The sequence below is a fragment of the Arvicola amphibius genome, chromosome 11 (assembly GCF_903992535.2).
Source record: "Arvicola amphibius chromosome 11, mArvAmp1.2, whole genome shotgun sequence".
NCBI classification, from domain to species: Eukaryota; Metazoa; Chordata; class Mammalia; order Rodentia; family Cricetidae; genus Arvicola; species Arvicola amphibius.
This window is the reverse complement of record NC_052057.2, coordinates 28,446,445-28,468,741: the sequence shown is the minus strand read 5'-3', so window position 1 is coordinate 28,468,741 and position 22,297 is coordinate 28,446,445. Positions and strand designations below refer to the sequence as shown.

The 22,297-nt window shown below is 35.8% G+C and overlaps 1 non-coding gene across 1 annotated transcript; it reads left to right on the top strand.

Annotated features, from left to right (window-relative positions):
- The first annotated feature begins 21,090 nt into the window (after nt 1-21,090).
- Nucleotides 21,091-21,253, top strand: LOC119826955. The gene has a single exon (XR_005287517.1). It is a non-coding gene; the product is annotated as a U1 spliceosomal RNA (small nuclear RNA).
- Nucleotides 21,254-22,297: the final 1,044 nt, after the last annotated feature.

Sequence of the window (22,297 nt, the reverse complement as noted above, 5' to 3'; positions counted from 1 at the left end):
TTTAATATTGCTTATAAATGCTCTACAAATTTCAAGCTTATTATTAACTACTTCTTACATTTTAAGTTAACTGTTTTTTTTATTTATGCTCTGCCACATGGCAGTACCTTTTCTTAGTACTGTATGCCCATCTTCTCTCTGTGTCTCACCAGTGTCTCCTGACTTTGCCCTTCCCCTTCCCATCATCATTAGTTTGGTAGCCCTGCCTATTCTTCCTGCCTGGCTACTGATCAATCAGCATTTTATTAAACCAATTTGAGTGATGAATTTTTACAGTGTACAAATGGATTATTCCACAGCAACCACAACTACCACTAACAACAACAAAATAAGAGTTAACAATCATTAATCATTGGCATCGCTCAATATCAACAGTTTTAGTTGTTCATTAAAAAGAGAGACTAGCAGAGTAGCTGTGAAGACAGGAACTATTATCCACTGCATTCAAGAAACACACCTCTGAAGTAATATTTTGTTTGTAATCTAACAAATAAAGCTTGCCTGAAGATCAGAATACAAAACTAAGCCTCTAGTTAACCATAAAGGCCAAGAAGTGGCCTCTTTAATTCCATCTTTAATTCCAGCACTTGGGAGACAGAGGAATAAGTGAGTTCATCTCTGTGAGTTCAGGACCACCCTGGGCTACACGAGGTTGAATCTGTCTAAAAGTGAAACAGAACTCACACAAAGGTCATCCCAGCACTTGGAACTCCATGTTTTTAATTCCAGCACGGGGAAGGGGGAGTCAGGAGTGATATGGCTAGGCTGAGAGAGAAATATAAGGTGAGGGGAGTCAGGAGCCAAGATTCAGTCTGAGGTTTCATAGTTTGAGGATTCATAGGGAAAGGGTCACCTTTTTGGTCTAATGATTCACTAGAGGAAAGAACTAGGAGCTGGCCTCTCTGCTTCTCTCATCTTTTTAGCACTAAACCCTATATCTGATTATTGGTTCTAATTATTAAAACCAATTATAATTTATGCAACATACCTCAACATCAAGGATAGACATTACATCAGGGTAAAAAGTTGAAAAAGATGTCCCTAAAAAATGAACCTACGAAACAACCTTGTATAGTGATTGTAGTATGTCACAAAATAGATTGCAAATCATAATTAATCAAAAGAGAAGGGGGAAAGACATTTCATACTAATCAAAGGAAAAACCCATCAAGGTTACATTTGAATTTGGAACACATGGGTATCCACTTTTATAAAAAAAACAAAAATAATAAACCCTACTACAGCTTAAACACATATTGACCCTCAAACATAGAGAGTGAAGGATTCCAATACTTTAATCTGATCAATGGATAGGTCATCCAGTCAAAAACCAAACAGAGAAATACTAGAGTTAACAGATATTGTAAAACAAATGAGGGGCTGGAGAGATGGCTCAGTGGTTAAGAGTACTGCCTGCTCTTCCAAAGGTCCTAAGTTCAATTCCCAGCAACCACATGGTGGCTCACAACCATCTGTAATGCGATCTGGTGCCCTCTTCTGGCCTGCAGGCATACATTCAGACAGAATACTGAGAATACTGTATACATAATAAATAAATAAAATCTTTAAAAAAATGAACCTAACAGATATTTATATAACATTTCACCCAAACACAAAAGAATATATCTTCTCTTCAGCACTTCATACAAGTTTCTCCAAAACTGACCACACATTCAGAATGTCTCAAAAAATATAAGAAAATTGGAATAACTCCCTGTATCCTATGAGACCACCAAGGATTAAAGCTATATATCAACAAGAGAAACAACAAAAAGTTTACAAACTCACAGAAAGGGAGCAAGTTTTGAAACTAAACAATAATAGAAAAAGAAAAATACATTAAGAAAGAAACTAAGGACCTTCTAGAATTCAAAAAATGAATATGTAGCATACACAAACTTATAGGACACATTGAGAGCGATGCTAAGAGGAAAGTTCATATCACTAAGTATTTTGATAAAGAAATTCATAAACACTTTCAGTAATGTAACAGGATGCAAGATTAACTCAAAAAAATCAGTAGCCCTCCTTTACACAGATGATGAATGGGCTGAGAATGATATCAGAGAAACATCACCCTTCACAATATCCACAAATAACATAAAATATCTCAGAGTAACTCTAACCAAACAAGTGGAAGACTTGTATGACAAGACCTTTAAATCTTTGAAGAAAGAAATTGAAGAAGACACCAGAAAGTGGAAAGATCACCCATATTCTTGGGTAGGTAGAATTAACATAGTAAAAATAGCAATCTTACCAAAAGCAATCTACAGATTCAATGCATTGCTTTTCAAAATTCTAGCAAAATTCTTCACAGACCTCAAAAGAACAGTGATCAACTTCATATGGAAGCTCAAAAAAAAAAAAAACCCCAAAAAACAAAATAGACAAAACAATCCTGAACAATAAAAGAACTCCTGTAGGCATCACAATCCCTGACTTCAAACTCTACTGCAGAACTACAGTACTGAAATTAGTCTGCTATGGACATAAAAACAGACAGCAGGACCAATAGAACCAAATCAAAGACCTGGATATTAATCCACACACCTTCAGTCACCTGATTTTTTTGACAAAGAAGCAAAAAATATCAAATGGCAAAAAGAAAGCATATTTAATAAATGATGCTTGCATAATGGATATCAACATGTAGAAGAATGAAAATAGATCCACATCTATCACCATGCACAAAACTCAATGGATCACAGACCTCAACATAAAGCCAGCCACACTGAACCTCATAGAAAAGAAAATAGGAAGTACACCTGAATGCGTTGACACAGGAGACCACATAAATATAACCCCAGCAGCACAGACACTTTAAAAAAATAATTAATAACTGGGACCTCCTGAAACTGAAAAGCTTCTGTAAATCAAAGGACACAGTCAACAAGACAAAATGACAGCCTACAGAATGAGAAAAGATCTTCACTAACCCCACATCAGACAGAAGTCTGGTCTCCAAAATATACAAAGAACTCAAGAAACTGGTCATCAAAAGAATAAATGATCCAATGAAAAAAAAATGGAGTAGAGACCTAAACAGAGAACTTTCAACATATGTATCTAAAATGGCTGAAAGACACTTAGGGAAATGCTCAACACCCTTAGTAATCAGAGAAATGGAAATCAAAACAACTCTGAGATTCCATCTTAAACCTGTAAAAATGTCCAAGATCAAGAACACTGATAACAACTTATGCTGGAGAGGTTGTGGGGTAAAGGAAATACCCCTGCATTGCTGGTGTGAGACCCTTTGGATATCTATATGGTGATTTCTCAGAAAATCAGGAAACAACCTTCCTCAAGACCCAGCAATACCACTTTTGGGTATATATCCAAAGGATGTTCAATCGTACCACAAGGACATGTGTTCAGCTATGTTCAAAGCAGCATTGTTTGTCATAACCAGAACCTGGAAACAACCTAAATGCTCCTCGGCCACCGAATGGATAAGGAAAATGTGGTACATTTATATAATGGAGTACTACACAGCAGAAAAAAATAATGACATCTTGAAATTTGCAGGCAGATGGATGGAGCTAGATACATCATATTGAGTGAAATAACTCTGAACCAAAAAGATAATTCTCATATGTACTCACTCATAAGTGGTTTTTAAACATAAAGCAAAGAAAACCAGCCTAGAAATCATAATCCCAGAGAACCTAGACACAATGAGGACCCTAAGAGAGACATACATAAATCTCTTTAAATGGGAAGTAGAAAAAGAAAAGATCTCCTGAATAAATTGGGAACATAGGAACCTGGGAGAGGGTTGAATTGGAGGGGAGAGGCAGGGAGGGGAGCAGAGAAAAATGTAGAGCTCAATAAAATCATTTTTAAAAAAGAAACTAGAGCTATATCTTAATAGCAACTAAAAAGTACATTGAAAATTTTAGAACAAAAAGAAATGAGCCTACCTGAGAGGAGTTGATGGCAAAAAATAATCAAAATGAGGGCTAACGTCAATAAAATAGAAACAAGGTGAATAATACTATAAATCAATGAAATAAAAATTTTTTGAGAAAAATCTACAAGATATACAAACCCTGTTCCAAAGAAACTAAAAAATAAAGAGAAAATATTCAAATTAAAATCAAAAATGAAGAGGGGTAGCATTGCAATAGAGACCAAGTAAATTCAGAAAATTAAAAGGAAATACTTTCAAAACTTGTACCCCATCAAACTGGAAAATCTAAAAGAAACTGACAGTTTTCTTAATATGTGTCTTAATACAAGTAAAATTAAGTTTCAATAAACAATTTAAATAGCTATTAACCCCTAGGGAAATAGAATCAGTCAGTAAAAGTTCCCCAATGGTTAAAAAACAGACAGTTTGAGCACAGAATTCTACCATGCTTTCAGAGAAGAATTAATGTCAATACACCTGAAATTATTTCAGAAAATAGAAACTGAAGGAATACTGCCAAATTCAATTCATGAGGTCGCACTTAAGCTGATAGCCATAACACACAAACACTTAAAAAAGAGATTTATAGACCTATTTCTTTTATGAATATAGATGTAAAAATACTAAAGAAAACACTTGCAAACCAATTCCAAGAACAAGTCAAAAAGATCAACAACCATAACTGTGTTGGCTTCATCTCAGAGATGCGGGGATGGTTCAACATATGGAAATCAGTAAATGTAATCCAACATAAAGAAACTGAAAGAAAAAACACATTATCATCTCCTTAGATGCAGAAAAGGCCTTGACAATGTCCAACATCACTTTATGATGAAGTGTTGGAGAGATTAGGGATATGAGGAACGTACTAGCAAGCCTACAGTCAGCATCTAATTAGAGGGAAACTCAAAACAATTCCACTAAGACTAGGAACAAGACAAGATTGTCTTCTCTCTCCATATCTATTCAATATTTAATAGTTATTCAATATAGTGCTTGAATATAGTACAAGGTTTTCTACTCTCTTCATATCTATTCAATATAGTACTTAGAATTCTAACTAGAGTGATAAGACCGCTAAAGGAAATCAAGGGAGGAGACGGTGCAAAGAAATAAGTAAAATAATTGTTATCTACAGTGAGATGAAAGCATGCAGAAGTGATTAAAAATTCTGTCAGGGAACACCTACAGCTAAGAAACACTTTCAGCAAAGTGACTGGATTTAAAATTAACTCAAAAAAAATCAGCATCCCTCCTCTATACAAACGACAAAAGGATTGAGAAAGAAATCAGGTAGCCTCAAAGAATATAAAATGTGTTGGGGTCACTCTAACTAAGCAAGTGAACGACTTGTATGACAAAACCTTCAAGTCTTTGAAAAAAACCGAAGAAGATATCTGAAGATGGAAAGATCTCCCATGTTCATGCAGCAGTAGGATTAACATAGTAAAAGAACCCTTTTATCAAAAGCAATCTCCAGATTTAATGTAAGCCCCATCAAATTTCCATCACAATTCTTTACAGACCTTGAAAGGACAATTCTAAACTTCATATGGGAAAACAAAAAACAAGCAAACAAACTGGATAGCTAAAGCAATGCTGAACAGTAAAGAACTGCTGGAGGTGTCATCCTGACTTCAAGTTGTACTGCAGAGCTGATAGTAATTTTTAAAAACATATCACCATAGAACCTTCACCTGGCATTGGATGGAGAAAATGACAGAGCCCCACATAGGAGCACCGGACTGAGCTCCCAAGGTCCTGATGAGGAGCAAAAGGAGGGAGATCATGAGCAAGGAAGTCAGGACCGTGAGGAGCGCGTTTACCCATTGAGACGGTGGGACAGATCTAACGGGAGACCACCAAGTCCAGTTGGAATGGGACTGATGGAACAGGGGACCAAACCGGACTCTCTGAATGTGGCTGACGGTGGAGGAGGACTGAGAAACCAAGGACAACGGCAATAAACATGAACTCTACAACATGGATGGGCTCACTGTGAGCCTTGTCAGTTTGGTTGCTCACCTTCCTGGACTTAGGGGGAGCTGGGAGGACCTTGGACTTAACATAGTGAAGGGAACCCTGATGGCTCTTTGTCTTGGAGAGGGGTGGAGTGGGGGTATGAGTGGAAGGGAGGGGAGGGAAGGGGGAGGAGGAGTGAAGGAGATGGAAATCTTTAATAAAAAAATGAGGAGAAAAAAAAAAAAAACAGAGCCTATGTGGTAATGGCATAACACATGCACACTGACCAATGGAATCAGCTGAAGAGTGATGGCAGGACCCATAGGTATGGGTCCATTCTACTTTGACTAAAGGTCAGAGAGTGGGAACCCACTTCTGTTCCTTCAAGGGTATTGTCAACAGTTCGAATAACAGATCAGAGAGGTCGGCTCTCTCAAGGTTATCGTCATCTGGTGTGGCTAACAGCCAGACTTGGTATTTCAGGAATTAACAAGTAGATCCGTTTCTACCTCAAGCAAAAGTCTAAGGCTCCAACTAGGTTCCTACTCCCCTAAAAGAGATAACTATAGATTCTAACAAGGGAGTGGTTTGCCTACAGAATGCTTTGGTCAAGGGTGCGAGCATTGTTTGTCTTGTTCTGGAAACAGAATGTTAAATTAAGAATGTAGCCTGTAATCAATCCTTCTATGGGATTCATTCCTTGTATCACACAGATGCAGTGTTTTTTCTTACTCCTACCGTTGTTGGGGTATTCAAGCAAATGGGAATTAAAGGCAGAAGACTTTCAGTACTCACTGAAACGCCCTTCCAATACTATCCCATGTTTCAGTCTCTTATTTCTCATATATCTATGTTCCTTTTGCCTAATAATTCTAATTCTCATGCTTCTACCCTGGAACGTTTGAACCAGATGTGGCTAGAAGCCTGGCAGAAATCACCCTGAAAAGGTAGCTTACAACAGGGTGAGATATAAACTTACACACCTAGAGACACATGATATTTTATAGAGAAGACATATGTATACTGGAGAAAAGACAGAATAGCAATGGTATGTGATACATGTCAGTGTTGATATGAAGGTGGAATATTAAAGAAGCCTTCATGTATATGTTTCAACATATCAGCTAAAGTGTTAAAACTATTCAAAACAGAATAAAACGTAAGGTGTTTATATTAAAATCTTTAGACAATAACAAAGCTACAGAATAGATCAAGCAAAATATAACAATCAATTGTGCCAAAAATAGGAAATAAAATGAAAAGAGAAGCCCTAATAATGATGAGTCGAAAACTACATGGAATGAAAATTATATAAACACATCAGTTAAAAGATAGAGAAAGCACATATGAAATTACATCAATGTTCTGCCATTTACAAGAAATTCAGTTTAAAATTAGATAAAATGTAACTAAGGTGTCTATGGCAACTGTATCATGTACAATTGACTTCAGATCAGAGTAAATTACTAGGTATAAAGATGAATTTTACATAATGTTAAAATGGTCAGTGTGCCAAGAAGATAGCATCATTATGATTAAATTAACAATCGAGCTGCAAAAACCATGAAACACTGAAGTCACAGCTAAAAAGAAAAGAAATCAAACCGACTATTACAGTTGGGAATTTCAAGGTCCATTTCTGGGTAATAGAATTGCTGCTGTTCAGAACATGATCTAAGGCACAGACGAATGACACCAAGCGCAGTGGACCTGAATGACAGCTACGTGATACCATATACACCACCTGCAGGTTATGGGCACATGGAACTCTCACAAAGGTAGACATTTTGCAGAGCCATAAAACAAATATGTGCCCTGATTAGAACAGGAACAATATAGATGTGCTAAAAGCTTATTGGAAAAGTGTCTTCAAACATTTGGAAATTAAAGAGTAAAGTTTTTAAATGATTCACGTCTTAAGATCTAAGTAGCATTCCAAGGGAAATGAATAAATGTTTATATAGAAAGGCCAGATTTCTTAAAGATGATTAACATATTAAGAAACTAAAATGAGAAATTTATGAAAATGAAAATAAGTAAAATAAACAGAAAGGCTGTTATAAACACACACACACACACGCACAAACAAGGAATCATAATGCTACCAGGCTGTGCCTATATTAACATAAACGTGACTAGAAAGGGACTCAGGTCAGACTTCTTGAGATGTCAGAAAGGGGAGACCTCAAGATATTTTGAAACTTGTCAAGAAATTCCAGCAGAAGTACCCTATTCATAAACCTCAGTACTGAAAAGAACAAGTGGAGCAATCAGAAATGGTGAATTAAGTGTGGACTTGGGATTTAGTCCTGAAATTTGACTTAATGATGAAATCAAAGGGATTTAAAAACATTTTTTATTGAATTTCTTTTTGAGTTTTTACATTCTGAACCCAGTTTCCCCTCCCTACTCTTTGCTCATTCTCCCATTCCCCCTGCCTCCCTCTCAATCCACTCCTCCTCTATTTCTGTTCACAAAGAGGCAGGCCTCCCATGGGTATCAACAAAACATGGCATATCAAGTTACAGTAAGACTAAGCACCTTCCCTGGTATTAAGCCTGGGCAAGATGACCCAGTATGAGGAATAGGTTTCTAATAACCACTCAAAGCATTAGGGTCAACCCTTGCTTCTTCCATTGTTAGGAGTCCTACAAGTAGGCTTATACTTCAGTTATCTGACTGAGAAGAGATACAAAATATAGAGATAATTAAAACATGTCCGGGAATGTAGTGAGCATCTAATCAGGGGTCATGGGGAAAGTAGTCTGATAGTATACTACAACTAATATTTGAAGTCTTTGAGAAAGAGCCACTGGAGAGATACAGAGCAGGGGATGAGTAAGAGATGAAAAATTATGAAATAATAAGTGGGGATATTGGGTGAGACAGAGAATTCATTCGGAAGTGTCCTAGCTGAAGTTGCTAGAATATTCCTATAGAAATGAGGATAGATTGTATCCTTTGGAAAGAAACCATTAGCAAATCCTTAAAATGTTTGGAGGACTAATTTAATCCTTAGGTAGTAGTGTTGAAGAGAAACTCTTCTCAGCTGGTGGCTGCTGAGAAAGGGAGAGACAGGTCAACACGCTCTGGTGGAAGGCCTCACAGGTAAGGCTATCTGGACAGCACAAATTGGTCTTGAAGGCTTTGAAAGGGAAATCAAAGGAATTAGGTGGAATGGATAGGGAGGTGGGGTGGAACTTGGGAAACCTGGGGAGGGAATATCATCAAAATATTTTGTAAAAACTCTCAAAAGAGCCGGGCGGTGGTGGCGCACGCCTTTAATCCCAGCACTCGGGAGGCAGAGGCAGGCGGATCTCTGTGAGTTCGAGACCAGCCTGGTCTACAAGAGCTAGTTCCAGGACAGGCTCCAAAGCCACAGAGAAACCCTGTCTCGAAAAACCAAAAAGAAAAAGAAAGAAAAAAAAACTCTCAAAAGAACTAATACAAGTTTTTTGTTTGTTTTTTTTTTTTAAAGTTCTTCTTAGATTGATTAAGTTTTAAATAAGAGTCAAATGAACTCACTTGAGCAGTCACAGGGTAGAATGACTTTAGCGTTTATCGAAAGGTAAACATTGCTGCAATGTGGAATGAAGGTAGGTATGGTGATTTGCTTTTTGTTAATAACCCTCAAGGCCAGGAGACATCATAGCAGCATGAATTGCCAGGAAACAAGGCAGCATGGTAGCTTATTTCCCCCAGCTTCTTATTGATGAAGCTCTCTACCATTTTCAGACCAGAATTAAAATAACCAGGTCTTGTAGGGGAATTTCTCTAAGCCTTACATGATGAGCTCCAGAAATCTAAATCATTCCTCTTTTATTAACTAAATGTCCAAAGAACACAGATTTAGAAAAATAAATAATATTTGGATTTGAAATAATTTGAAAACTACCTCCAGTTATACCCTGCCTTCTCGGTTATTTATGTGTCCTTTTGTGCTTCACTGGACCCTTTTCTCCCCTCATCTGTCCTGCTGTTTATGATAATCTACATTGTCCACATCTAGGCTTTCCTTTTATAATATTGCATTTTCTGGTTTCTCATTATTCCTCCGTTTTTTGGTGCTTCTGGACTATGGGACTGACCCGTAAAGCATGGGATACTTCTCCATGATTTCAAAAAAAAAGTATATTCTCTAAAGAAAACGTTTATAAAGTTATAATTTTAAAAAGAAATTTTTCATGTTCATGCATTAAATTGTGTATTTAATGGTTAAAGTGTAACTGTGTAAGAAGTTTTATTTGGGGCACATCATTCACATTATTATATAATACCATGGTGCTTAGTCTATGCAGAGATGTTCATTGAAATCTAATGATAAAACTAAACTCAAAAAACAGGAAAAACTGAAAATTTTCAGAAGAAATGGGGCTCCTTTTCTCCATGAATTTTTTTTTTACTATTTTGATACGTTCATCCACACTCTAATATTATTTTTATTAATTTTTCATTTAGGTTTGTTTTCATATTCGAGGTTGTCTCACTACTTCACAGGCTTACATGGAACTCAGTCTGATCTTGAAATCCTGATGCTGCTAAAGCAGCTCTCTGAGTGATGGAATTAAAGGTTTACAGTGCCATGCCCCACTGTTATTGAACTTTCAGAAGTGTGTAAGAAAACCTTCTGATCTGAATTTGAAAATGCTCTCACCAAAGCCATTTAAAAAAGCAAAAAGATTCAGTCTTTCCAAGAAGTAGGACCTGTGCCTTGCATCTGTGGCTCTCAGAGGATTTCTGAATTTAACCTTCTGAGGCACAGTGAATTTGAAGTCAGTCAGCATCCACCCAAAGCAAAGTTAATGCTTTGACTCAATGCTTTGACGTGAACTCTAAATTTAATTAAAATTCTTCCCTGTATTTAGATGGGTTTCCTTTATGTCTGAAGCTAAATCCTTTTGTGTTCTCTGCCTATGGGCCTGAAGTGATTTATGTACTGCACTGGTAGAGAGTTCAAAAACATGCTTCGAATAGTTTATTCTACTTTTGCTGGTTTGATTTAAATACATGACTCAAACATCAAGGCCAATCACTTCCCAAGGCCCACAGGAAAACTGTATAATACTTTCTTCTACTTTCTTTAGTAATCGTGCCAAAACCAGACTCACTAAAGTACAGCATGTGAGCACTGCATTTAAAAGTAGATCTAAGCAGTTGCAGAACAATTATAACCAGGAAAGCTTCAAACAGTCTGAAATTCAAGTGCAAACTCTGAAGTATGTTCTTCACCAAAAATACGGAGTCTGGGCTTGTAAAATATTACTAAAACAATTGGATGTGCATTTATTTAGGTTGAATTGAAACTGAGACATGAATAAAGAATATTTTAGAATACAAATTAGGATGCTAATTTTGTTAGTACTGCTAGGCAAAGAATTTACACACAAGAAAACATTGCTAAAATAATTGTTGGTTTGTTAGTTTGTTTAATTTCTTTTTGAAGTTAAGTGCTGAATTAGTCATAATTTTTGCAATCAAATATTTCTCCATATTCAAAAGACGTAAATATAAAAATTTCAAAGAGTGACTTACATTGTGCTTGTGGGATACCTTCAATTTTCATATGCTAGAATAATAAGTGTGTATTTAATATAACAATGTTAGTCAATAATGGACTCTTCAATACACAAACAATAAGTAGTTTTAGAGAGATACTATATAAATTATATAGTAAGTCCCCTTATGTCAATATCTGTAGTTAACTATTAAAATACCAGTGTGTCCTGATATTTTAATAGGAACTCTGGTACATACATGAATACACAGCTCATCTATTGCCCACCAATATCATGTAAGTTATTCACCTTTTGTATCGTAAGTAGGCAGGGGCTGAGGAACTTGCTCAAAGCAGTAAATATTAGAGCAAAATTGTAAAATGGATCAGCAACAGGATGCAAACTCACACATTCTATATGCTGTGTAGCTTCTTTTAACCTTGGCACTGAACTTGCAACAACAAAGCCTGAATGTTGCAAAATCTTTCCATATATTGTAGATTCAATAGAAAATGTGCTCCGTAGGTCTCTAGGGATGTTGCTCTTTGGAAAGGTTATAGAATATTTATAAGGCAGTTCTTGCTGTAGGAAATACGTTAACTTGGTCTGACTCTACTTCCTGCTCTCTTTCTCTCTGTTTCCTGTGTAAGAATGAAATGGAATCAATCTTCTTTCTGTCTCCCATTCAGGACTCTCTCTTCGGCTGCCATGTCTTCCGTGGAAGGATGGCTATATCAAGAGCAAAGCTTTTTTTTTCCCCAACTTGCTTTGGTCTCAGAAAATTCTATCATAGCAGCAGAAAAGTAACTAATATGACTAATATGAAAAATTATTCTTAGTTGCCTTTCTTTAGATGATAGACATTGATATCAAATCCACATTACCATGCATAAAGTCATACAATTCATTGTTTGTTCTTTCTTCCCCTCATCAACTTTACTCGTATTTATTCCTTACTCCTTTACCCTTGCTTACTCCTTTAATATCTATCTATCTATCTATCTATCTATCTATCTATCTATCTATCATCTATCTATCTATCTATTCATCTATCTATTCATCTATCTATCTATCCATTAATCTATCTAAATAGATAGATTCAAGATATATATCAATAGATAGGTGATAGATAGAAAGATGGATAGATAGAGTATTCAGACCAATGTGACTTGCATACAGGTGGTCACCTCTTATTAAAGAGTACTCAGGTACTTAACCTTATACCACCTTAATACAAGACCTTTCTACTTTTGTTTAAAATGGCAACTATGGGGAGTAAACAACAAATGACATGAAAGGCAATCTATTATCCTGGGAATTGCAAAGCTTGTCCTATAAAATGAGGAACCTAAAAGGGAAGACCAATGCTAAACTCTCTGTTAGGAAAGCATAATCTTCTTTCCAAGATTATCACAATACATTGAAGATATCAGTTGGGCATTTGCCTAAGTGGTAGTATGAAGATAATTCTAGAAAACATATCAATTAGGCATGAGATAAGGTTTATTTATTCATCTGTGCAATTCTTAGGGCCAGACCTTTATACCAAAGCACAAAGGAAGAGAAATAAATTATTAAACTATCAGCAAAGTCATTAGAATTTAATATTTGGTAACAAGATATACAAATGGTAATATAGAATGTATTTTGTTTTTAAGAGAAAAGGGCTTTATTTTATCATATATATATATATATATATATATATATATCCTTTATAGTTGCAAAAGCAGAGAAATAAAGGTTAAGAGGCATGCCACTGTGACAGGAGCAGGAAACCTGCTGATCACATCTTATTATCACATAACAAGCAGGCAGAGAAGTTAAATAGAGAACAGTGGTGTCAAATAGCAAACATTTAACATGCAGTGATGTTAAATAGAGAAGCAGATTTAAAGGAAGATCCATAAGGATTCCATGAGACACAGCCCACAGAATCAACTAACCAGGGGTAACAGTGACTTACAAAGGTGGAAGCAGCAATTGCAGAGCCTGTATGAGTCTATGCATATATGTCATGGTCCTCTGCATATATGTTATAATTGTGTACATTGGTGTTCTTCAAGGATTCCTAACAGTGGGAGTGGTGGTGTCTCTCTCTTTTACCTGCTCTTGGGATCCTTTGCCTCCTACTGGGTTGCCTCATCCAACTTAAATATGACAGCACGTACCTAGTCTTACGGTAACTTGTCATACCAACTTTGGCTGGTATCCACGGGAGGCCTGATCTTTTCTGAAGGGTAACAGAGGAGAAGTGGCTCTGGGAAAGAGGGAGAGGCAATAGGAGTGGAGGGAGGGGATACTGCAGTTGGGACATAATATATGAGAGAAGAATGAATAAAAAATAAAATTAAAATAAAAAAGACCCGCATTATGGATAGACTTCATGGAGTCCCTGGATTATGATGAATGACTGAAGTCATCGGAAATGATTATGTGTCTCATAAAGACAACATTCATGAGAAAGAGAATATAATTTAGTACCAGAATGTCCTGATATTAAAAGGGTGGGCTCCCAAAAACAAACTCAGATGAAATAGTAAAAACAAGTACACAGCAGCAAAGCCTGGTAAATGAAGGGGATTGTTTTTTAGAACAGACAAATAAGTGGTTGTGAATAACAAGCTATGATAAATTAGCATGAGCGGGTGAAATAGGAATTATATGGCAAAAACAAAATCATTTTGGTTATTGATTGGAGAAAGGAACTTTATAGTGATTTTCTCAGTAACTCCTCCACTGTTGTGGTAAAGCACAACAGCCAGGACAACTCATCAAAGGAAAGATTTAATTGGACTTAGAGTTTCAGAGGGTTAGAGTCCAAGGTGGCTGAGCAAAGGCATAATGACAGTCAGTGGGAGCAACAGCTGAGAATTCACACCTCACAAACAAGAACTAGAGAACACACTGAAAATTATGAAGCTTTTGAGCCTCTAAGCCCATACCAGCGACACAAGCTTCTCTAATCATTCAGAATCAGTTCTATCAACTGATGCCAAAGTCAAATATACTGTGTTTGGAGCTATTCTCATATAAAACACAGTATTTCAATATTTGGCCTTCATAGACTGATAATCTTATTATAAGGCAAAATTCAGCAAATTCAACTTCAACAGTCCCCATAGTCTTTCATATTCTTACTCTTATAATGTTCAAAGTCTTCTTGGAGACTAAAATCATTCTCTTAATTACAGTCTTCCATAAAATCAAAATACAAATTATATACTTCCAACATACAATGGCATAGAATAAACATAACCATTCTAAAAGGGAGAAATGAAAGCATAGTCAAGAGATATTGGACCAGAAACCTAGCAGGGCAAATTCCAAATCCTGTAGATAAGAAAAAAGTAAACTGTTTTAAGCACCAGTTTTAAGTAGTCCGTGAGAGCCAGCAAACATGTGATTTTAATAAATATCAATGAATTAAACAAGCATATAAATATTCAGAACTATATAGAGTTCTTCAATTAAGAAATTGTGTAATACCAGTTGTGATGGTGTATTCTCTTAATTCCAGGCAACATCAGGTAGATCTCTGTGCGTCTGAAGCTGGACTGATTCTATTTAGTAAGAACTTGTAATCAATTTCAATCAATAAATAAAAATTACCCGTTCCAAGGTTATTTCCTGTCCTCTACCTGCAGGATATTCCTCATCCTCAGAGATTACTACTAGTCTTACTTATAAAAAATAAAGTTTAATATTTAAAAGTTTTAACTTTATTTTCATCAACTTCACAGTAAAGTTAATGGCTGATAGTAATTTAATTGTATAATTCATTCAAATCTTTTGCCTACTTTCTTATTTTTATTTTTCACTTATAAGTACTTCCTTATGTAAAGTCCTTCACTTACATACTTGAATTAATGAATCATTTTCTTGATCTTTTGACTATACCTGTATTTCTCCCTTTTGCATGGTAATGTTTATTCTGTGCCACTGTAGGCTTGACATATGTAAACTGTCTTTCAGAACACATTGTCAAACAGAATTTCATAGTAATATTCTCCTGCTTAATACTTTGAAAGTATGTGTTTGTTTGTTTCTTATATTCAGAGCTAGAAAGACCAAAAGTGACCTTTATATACTGTTTATTGGGAGTAGGATTTCATTTTGTTTGTGTAAATGGATATTGGACTGATTTGCTACTATTTTTATTTAAAAATAAAATATCTATCCTTAATAACTTTGCTTTATTCTTTTTTGCCATCTATCATCATACCATTTGGTGTGCGAAGTCCTTCTGTCTATGCGTTGTTTTTATTGGTTAGTGAATAAAGAAACTGTCTTGGGCCTGGTCAGGATAGAATAGAGGTAGGTGGGGAAAACTTAACTGAATAACTGAATACTTTGAGAAAGAAGGCAGAGTCAGGAGAAGCCATGTACCCCCACCAGAGACAGGCCCCTGACAGAAACATGCTGGTAAGCCACATCCACATGACGATACACAGATTAATAAAAATGGGTTAAATTAAGATGTAAGAGTTAGCCAATAAGAAGCTAAAGCTAATAGTCCAAGCAATGACTTAATTAATACAGTTACTGTGTGATTATTTCAGGAGTCTGGACAGTAGAGAAACAAACAAGCAGCCTCCAACAGCAACCATTGAATTCTGGTTTGTACAGTTTATATTGACAGTTGAGTTTATGCTTAATTGTTTTCAAAGTACATATTTGTGTTCCCTTTTAAAAAATAACATGGATCTTCATTTTTTAAAGTTATTTGTTGGGATGTTCTGAACTCTTTTCACTCCTTTTACCTCTTTCCCTGTTTTTTACATTACATACACATTTGAGTAATTCATTTTTATCATTACATTATTTAAATAAGTATCTTGTTATTTTTTTACATATTGACTATTGCTTTTTTCTTCCTCTGTCTCTTCAAAAGAAAAAAAAACCTTTAAATGAAATTTCCGTTCTGTTTGTTGACTATTTAGGTTCTTCTCTGAATGTACAACTTTTATTTCTATGCTCTTGATTAATATAGACTTTATCATTTTAAAATTTGATAGAAAATTCTATTATCTCAAGCTCTGTAGTCTTTTGATAGGGGGAGAGGTTTGGATATTGACACAGAATCTTATGCAGCAGAATTTTCTGTTAAACTAAAGGTGACTTTGAACTCCTGGCCCTCAGGCCTAATCTCTCAAGGGGCAGGCACCACACCCACCTGGTGGCCTATTTTAATTTGTCTTGTTTTTCTTGTGTCTTCTTCATGATGGAAGATATTTTTATGACTCCAGTTGTTTTGATAGAATGTGCCAGAATTTTTACTTGAAATATAGTTAAGTATTCAGGCCTAGGGCAATCCCGTCTCCCTCTAAGAAGATTGATTTGTACTAAAACTTAGTACTAAAACTCTTTGAATGATTTTGCTAGTTTCTTGAAGTATAAAATTTTTTCACAGCAATCTCTTCCCTTTGACCCCTTCCCATACCCTGTGGCCACATGGAATGGAATACTTTGAAACTTGCTTCTTTCATTTTCAGAGTCTATGTGTTTTTTATGGCATCAGCTAACACCATAAGTAGAAAGTGCCTCCAGGTATCTATCCAGTTGCTCTGGATTTCTTCCCTGGGATTATCTTTAAATGACTCCTCATTATTTCAGTGGATCCTTGATACTTTAGAGGAAAAAAAATAGCACTAAGTATTTACAAGCTGCTTAATTTGCATAATGACTAAAGTGACCTGACTTTTAGATCTACTATGACTGGGGAAAATAGACTTATACTCTATGCTTTGGTTACTGGAGGAATTTCCTTCTCCATTTGTACATTCTGTTCTTTCTTGGGTAATATTGATTGTCTAGAGAATTAAAATTGCTTCTTATGCAAATCTTTAAAAAAAATCAGTGTTAACCTTAAAAAATAGGGAAATTTTATTTTCACTGACTTATGTATTTTCTTCGTATACTATAATGATACTGGTTATATATATATATATGGAGAGAGAGAGAGAGAGAGAGAGAGAGAGAGAGAGAGAGAGAGAAAGAGAGAAAGAATTTAGTTGTGTGCCTAGCATTAGCCACTTTTCTTGGATGTTATTAACTTTCTATAACTCACTGATATTGAAAATATTTGAATATGTACTAATCAAGGTTTGTAATTACCCTTCAATTTATCTACAGTTTTGACCTTTTTGATTGTCTCTATATGCATAATTATAAATTTAGGTATCATTTCCTTGATCCAATGCATCTTTAATCAATATATAAGGACTTATTTATTATTACTTTATACATCCTTTCTTTATGGCTTGAAGTCAATACAACTATTTGGTATATTTGTAAGAAATAATGTTTTATTTCAAAACACATACTTCTGATGATTTTCCCTAAAGTATCTTTCTGGTATCTATAACTCTGCTTTAGTAATGTGCTCCCTCTGCAGCACCAGGGGCTGGACCACTCTGCTCAATGATAAAAGCTATTCAGATCTCACTTTGAAAGCCACACTAACCTCTTGATTGGAGGCTAAGCTAAAAAGAATTTGACGTATTTTGTACATCATTTTCTTCATGTCCCTGAAACTAAATGGCTCTAGGACTACTTTATTTGATTTGTATAGAGTAGAATGTAAATCTATAGTTCTCAATATTGATTTTGAGAACCAATGATGTCAGGTAGGCTCCTGAGGCTAGAGCTTGACAGCTTCTCATAAACTCACTCATTTTTATGTTTTGTTTATTCATTGTTTAATCTTTTCATATCTGATGTCATCAGGACAGAGATCTGCTGTAGCAGATTACCTCTCTCCAATCTATTATTTTTCCATTAAAAAAGTCAAGACTTTTTAAGGTTTTCCTTATCATTTCTTATATTTTGATATGTTTTAGGTAAACTTTGTCTATATTAATTATTTTACAACTTCTATGTACCTAAATTTATAGTATCAATGCTATGTTATTGACTATTTTCTGTCCCACCTTTGATATTTCAATTTGCATCCAAACTCCAGGAAAATTGATTCCTTTTCCAAAACATTCTTTCTCTCTCTCTCCTCCTTTACATCACTAGTGTAACAACTCTAATATAACTACTATGTCTCTTATTAAAACATTTCTAAAGTTTATTCTCTCTGATTCCAATATCAACAGCACTTATTCCATTCTATGCCACAATCTCCATATGCTTTGAACCAATATTTATAATTCCTCCCTTTCTACCATGAAGGGTGAGTGTTCCCAGGTTGGCTCTCAAAATTAACTGTTTATTTATTACAGTATGTACATTGATTTCTATCTGAAAGTTTTGGCTTTCCTGTAACTGAACGTTAATCTACTTATGGCTCCAGATGTACTCCGTTTGTATTTATTTGTATCATCTAATCCATCTGGTTAATGTCTCAAAGGAAAGTATAATGGGCAGCTTCTTTTTCCAACCATATGAACTTTCACATGGTTACAGTGATTCATTTGTCTCTGTACTCTTGTAATCTTGTGTTATACATGTTCCCATGCTACTTTACTGTCCTTGTCTGTAGGCTCTTAGAGCGGAAATGGAATTACTTGGCGTTGGCCACCCTGAGTGTCTGGCAAAATGCCTGGCCCACAACCAAGGCACAGTAATTTATGGAAATAAATTGGTAGGTGCATGAATAAATAGGCAAGCTGAGAATCATAAAACAACAGGAAAGTGACTACCCAGGCATCACTAAAATTTGCTTAGAAGATTCTAATGGGAGAAATTGAGGGAAATGGAGCAAGAAACAATATTATCTACGAATTATTTTACCTTGATGAGAAAAATAAGTGTCATGTTTGCCTGCATTTCTACTTTGGTGGTCTCAGAGGCATAACTTTATCAAGTACTAACTCTGACAGAGGGTGTAGAAAGTTCTTCCTTATGATTAGTTAAGATTAATCTATTGTTTATAATATTTAAGTGAATACATTCAAATGTAAACTATTGCACTAGATAAGGCAAGAGATAATTTTAAGTAATATTAGTCTGGAAAACAATGGTTATTCTCAAGATGAGGAAATGAATATTTAATGTATTTATCTGTCAGACCATTTTCAAATGCAAATCACCAGTACATCTGTCTGGATTTAGGAACACGCTGGCATTTAGCTGGGCACTCACACTCACAGCTAAGCAGCTACATGCTCTGAAAAATAGTTGTAAACCACTGAGAAAAGACAGTCTTCGTGCAAGGTCTTTTGAATCATTTTTGCTTTTTACGGGTTGTGACTGTGTTAGGCTGTGTTCTGCCTTTGGCATTGGAGAGGAGAGCACATTTGTGCTGATCAAATGCAAATGGTTTCTTAAGAAGCCCCAAAATAGCAAGAGTTTTTATTTAAAATACTCAGCTTGACTTAAAACTGATAGAGATTTAAACATTTAATATTTACGTTTCCAGGGAGAAAGGACTATTGTTGGCATTTAAAACCTGTTATTAATTGGCTAGACTTTAAGATTACATCTGTTTCACTTTCTACATATTGTATAAGGCCCTATGAATCTACTTATTTCCCCAAACATTCTCTCTGGTTTGCAGTTTTTAGTTTTTGAAATTAAAATATAATTGCAGTATCTTCCCGCTTTCTTTTTCTCCCTTTAACCCTTTGGTGCACACCCTGCCTCCTCCTGGAGCCCTCTCAAATTCATGGGCTCTATCTTTCTTCAGTTTTATATCTATCATTGCATTTTAAGTTGGTTATCAAGCAATAGTTAAAGTGGATAATGGTTGATAGATACCCATTCATTTCATGTTCAGATCCTGGCCAGAGGCAGCCGTGCCTTCCTTCTTTCTAGTTTTACTCCCCTTAAGTTATCATTCTGCTCCTCCCCACTATCTCCCAGGTACCAATAATGGACTGTGTTTGTTCCTTTTTCATCTTTCAGTATATGTTCCTATTAGTTTTCTATAGATGAGAAGGTAAGGATCTTTATGCTCAGCCTCGCACCCAGAATTCCACCCCCTGAATGCACATGGTAGAAATGGTAGAAGAGATAACTGACTCTACTAACAACTTATCCTTTATCCTGTGTAAATTTCTCCCTCTCCCCCTCTCTCTTTCATATATATACATATATATACATATTTATATGTATATATATTATATATATAATAACTTACTAATTGCTGTGAAATGCCTTCCTTTCACATGTTACTAAAATACAGTTTATGCTTATTCCCTCTGTAAACAATATACCTGACAACTGACAATCCCTCTCTTCGTAGCTTTCAGTTGCCTGTAAGTCTTCTCCTAGGGGTAGGACTCAATGCCTGCTTCCCGTCTTGCTGAGATACGGTGTGACTTGAGGTTGCATGGGACTTGTAACTGCTCTCATGTCCACTTCTGTGTTTGTTTGTGTAATAACCCTGCTGTATTACTGCTTTGTGTTTTAAAGTTACACTACCCCATATTCCCCTCTTCTAGAATCATCCCTGTGAATTATGCTCTAGTGGGGTACCATACATTTTTGAATACATGAGCAGCACCAGTCTCTCTCTCTCTCTCTCTCTCTCTCTCTCTCTCTCTCTCTCTCTCTCTCTCTCTCTCTCTCTCTCTCTCTCTCTGTGTGTGTGTGTGTGTGTGTGTGTGTGTTTTGTTTTGTTTTTATGTGCTGTCCATGCTTATTTGTAGCTGTGCAAACATCTAGAATGAGTCACATGATTACATCAAATGATGGTTCTCAGGTGTCCGAGAATTTAGTCTACTGTTTTAGTAGACTAATTAATAACGTATTTTTCTAAAAGGCACTGTAATACTTACCTGGGTTGGCAGATCCCATGGTTAAGAAGATGGTTTTCTCAGGAAGAAGCGCATCCATTACCCTTTAGATGTGCTGACACTGTGATTTACACTAGTGCAGAAAACTTAACTTCATAATTTGTGGTACTAGGGTATGGTAATCATGTTCTCCTCTAATAATACAAAAGGTAAGTTATACAAGGATTTTTGCTTTCAAGAAATAGAAGCTTTCACAGAAAAAAATAGACTATAGAAGGAAGCTTTTTTATTAGGTAGCTATAGTCCAAGATAAAAATAGGTTTTGCTGGGGGTTTTGTTTGTTTTTGTTTTGTTTTTGTTTTTGGTTTGGTTTGGTTTTTCGAGACAGGGTTTCTCTGTAGCTTTCGAACCTGTCCTGGAACCAGCTTTTGTAGACCAGGCTGCCTCAAACTCACAGAGATCCTCCTGCCTCTGCCTCCCAAGTACTGGGATTAAATGGCGTGTGCCACCACTGCCCAGCAATAAAAATGGTTTTCAGAAAATTTGAAGAAAAGGACACAAAGGATTCCAGTAGGACTCTGCATCTTTTCTATAATTAAGCTTACTTAAAACGGTTACAACTTTATACCCATGCTAGAGAACAGAGTATGCCTGGTTGAACTCCACTAGCTATCAGGGGAAAGATTGGAAGGACTCAGAGGTGTGGTCCCATTTGAGCAGTGTATTCACAGACAGATTTATCAAGTAAGAGGTTGTTCCAAAAATAAACGCATGCAAGGATGAGAAGAATGAGCTGCTAGGTCCAATCAGGAACACCAAAAAGTGCACTTGGCCATCAGATGAATGGGACAGGAACTTACCTCTGCCAAACTACTACTTTACAGCATAACAATAAGCTTATTGGAAAGACTGACTCCATTGAGAATTAAATTTGGGCAATAACGCAAACTCTTTTCTTGAATGAAGTGTCAACGTCCTTGTATTAAATAAATATCTCTAAAACACTATAGCTCCCATTGATTCTTCTCAGCTATACTCCATCCCTTTGGGAAGTAAATATTTCATGTGCCTTCTCTTGAAGACATGAATATGTGACAGTAATCCTTCTTCAATTTTACTCAACCACCCAATCATGAATAGTGTCTTGTTCTTTCCTTCGAAATATGCCTATGTTTTTCTCATCACCTTTAGGTTCTCCACACAGTGTCCTATTGATACTGTAATCAACAAGGCTGAATCTC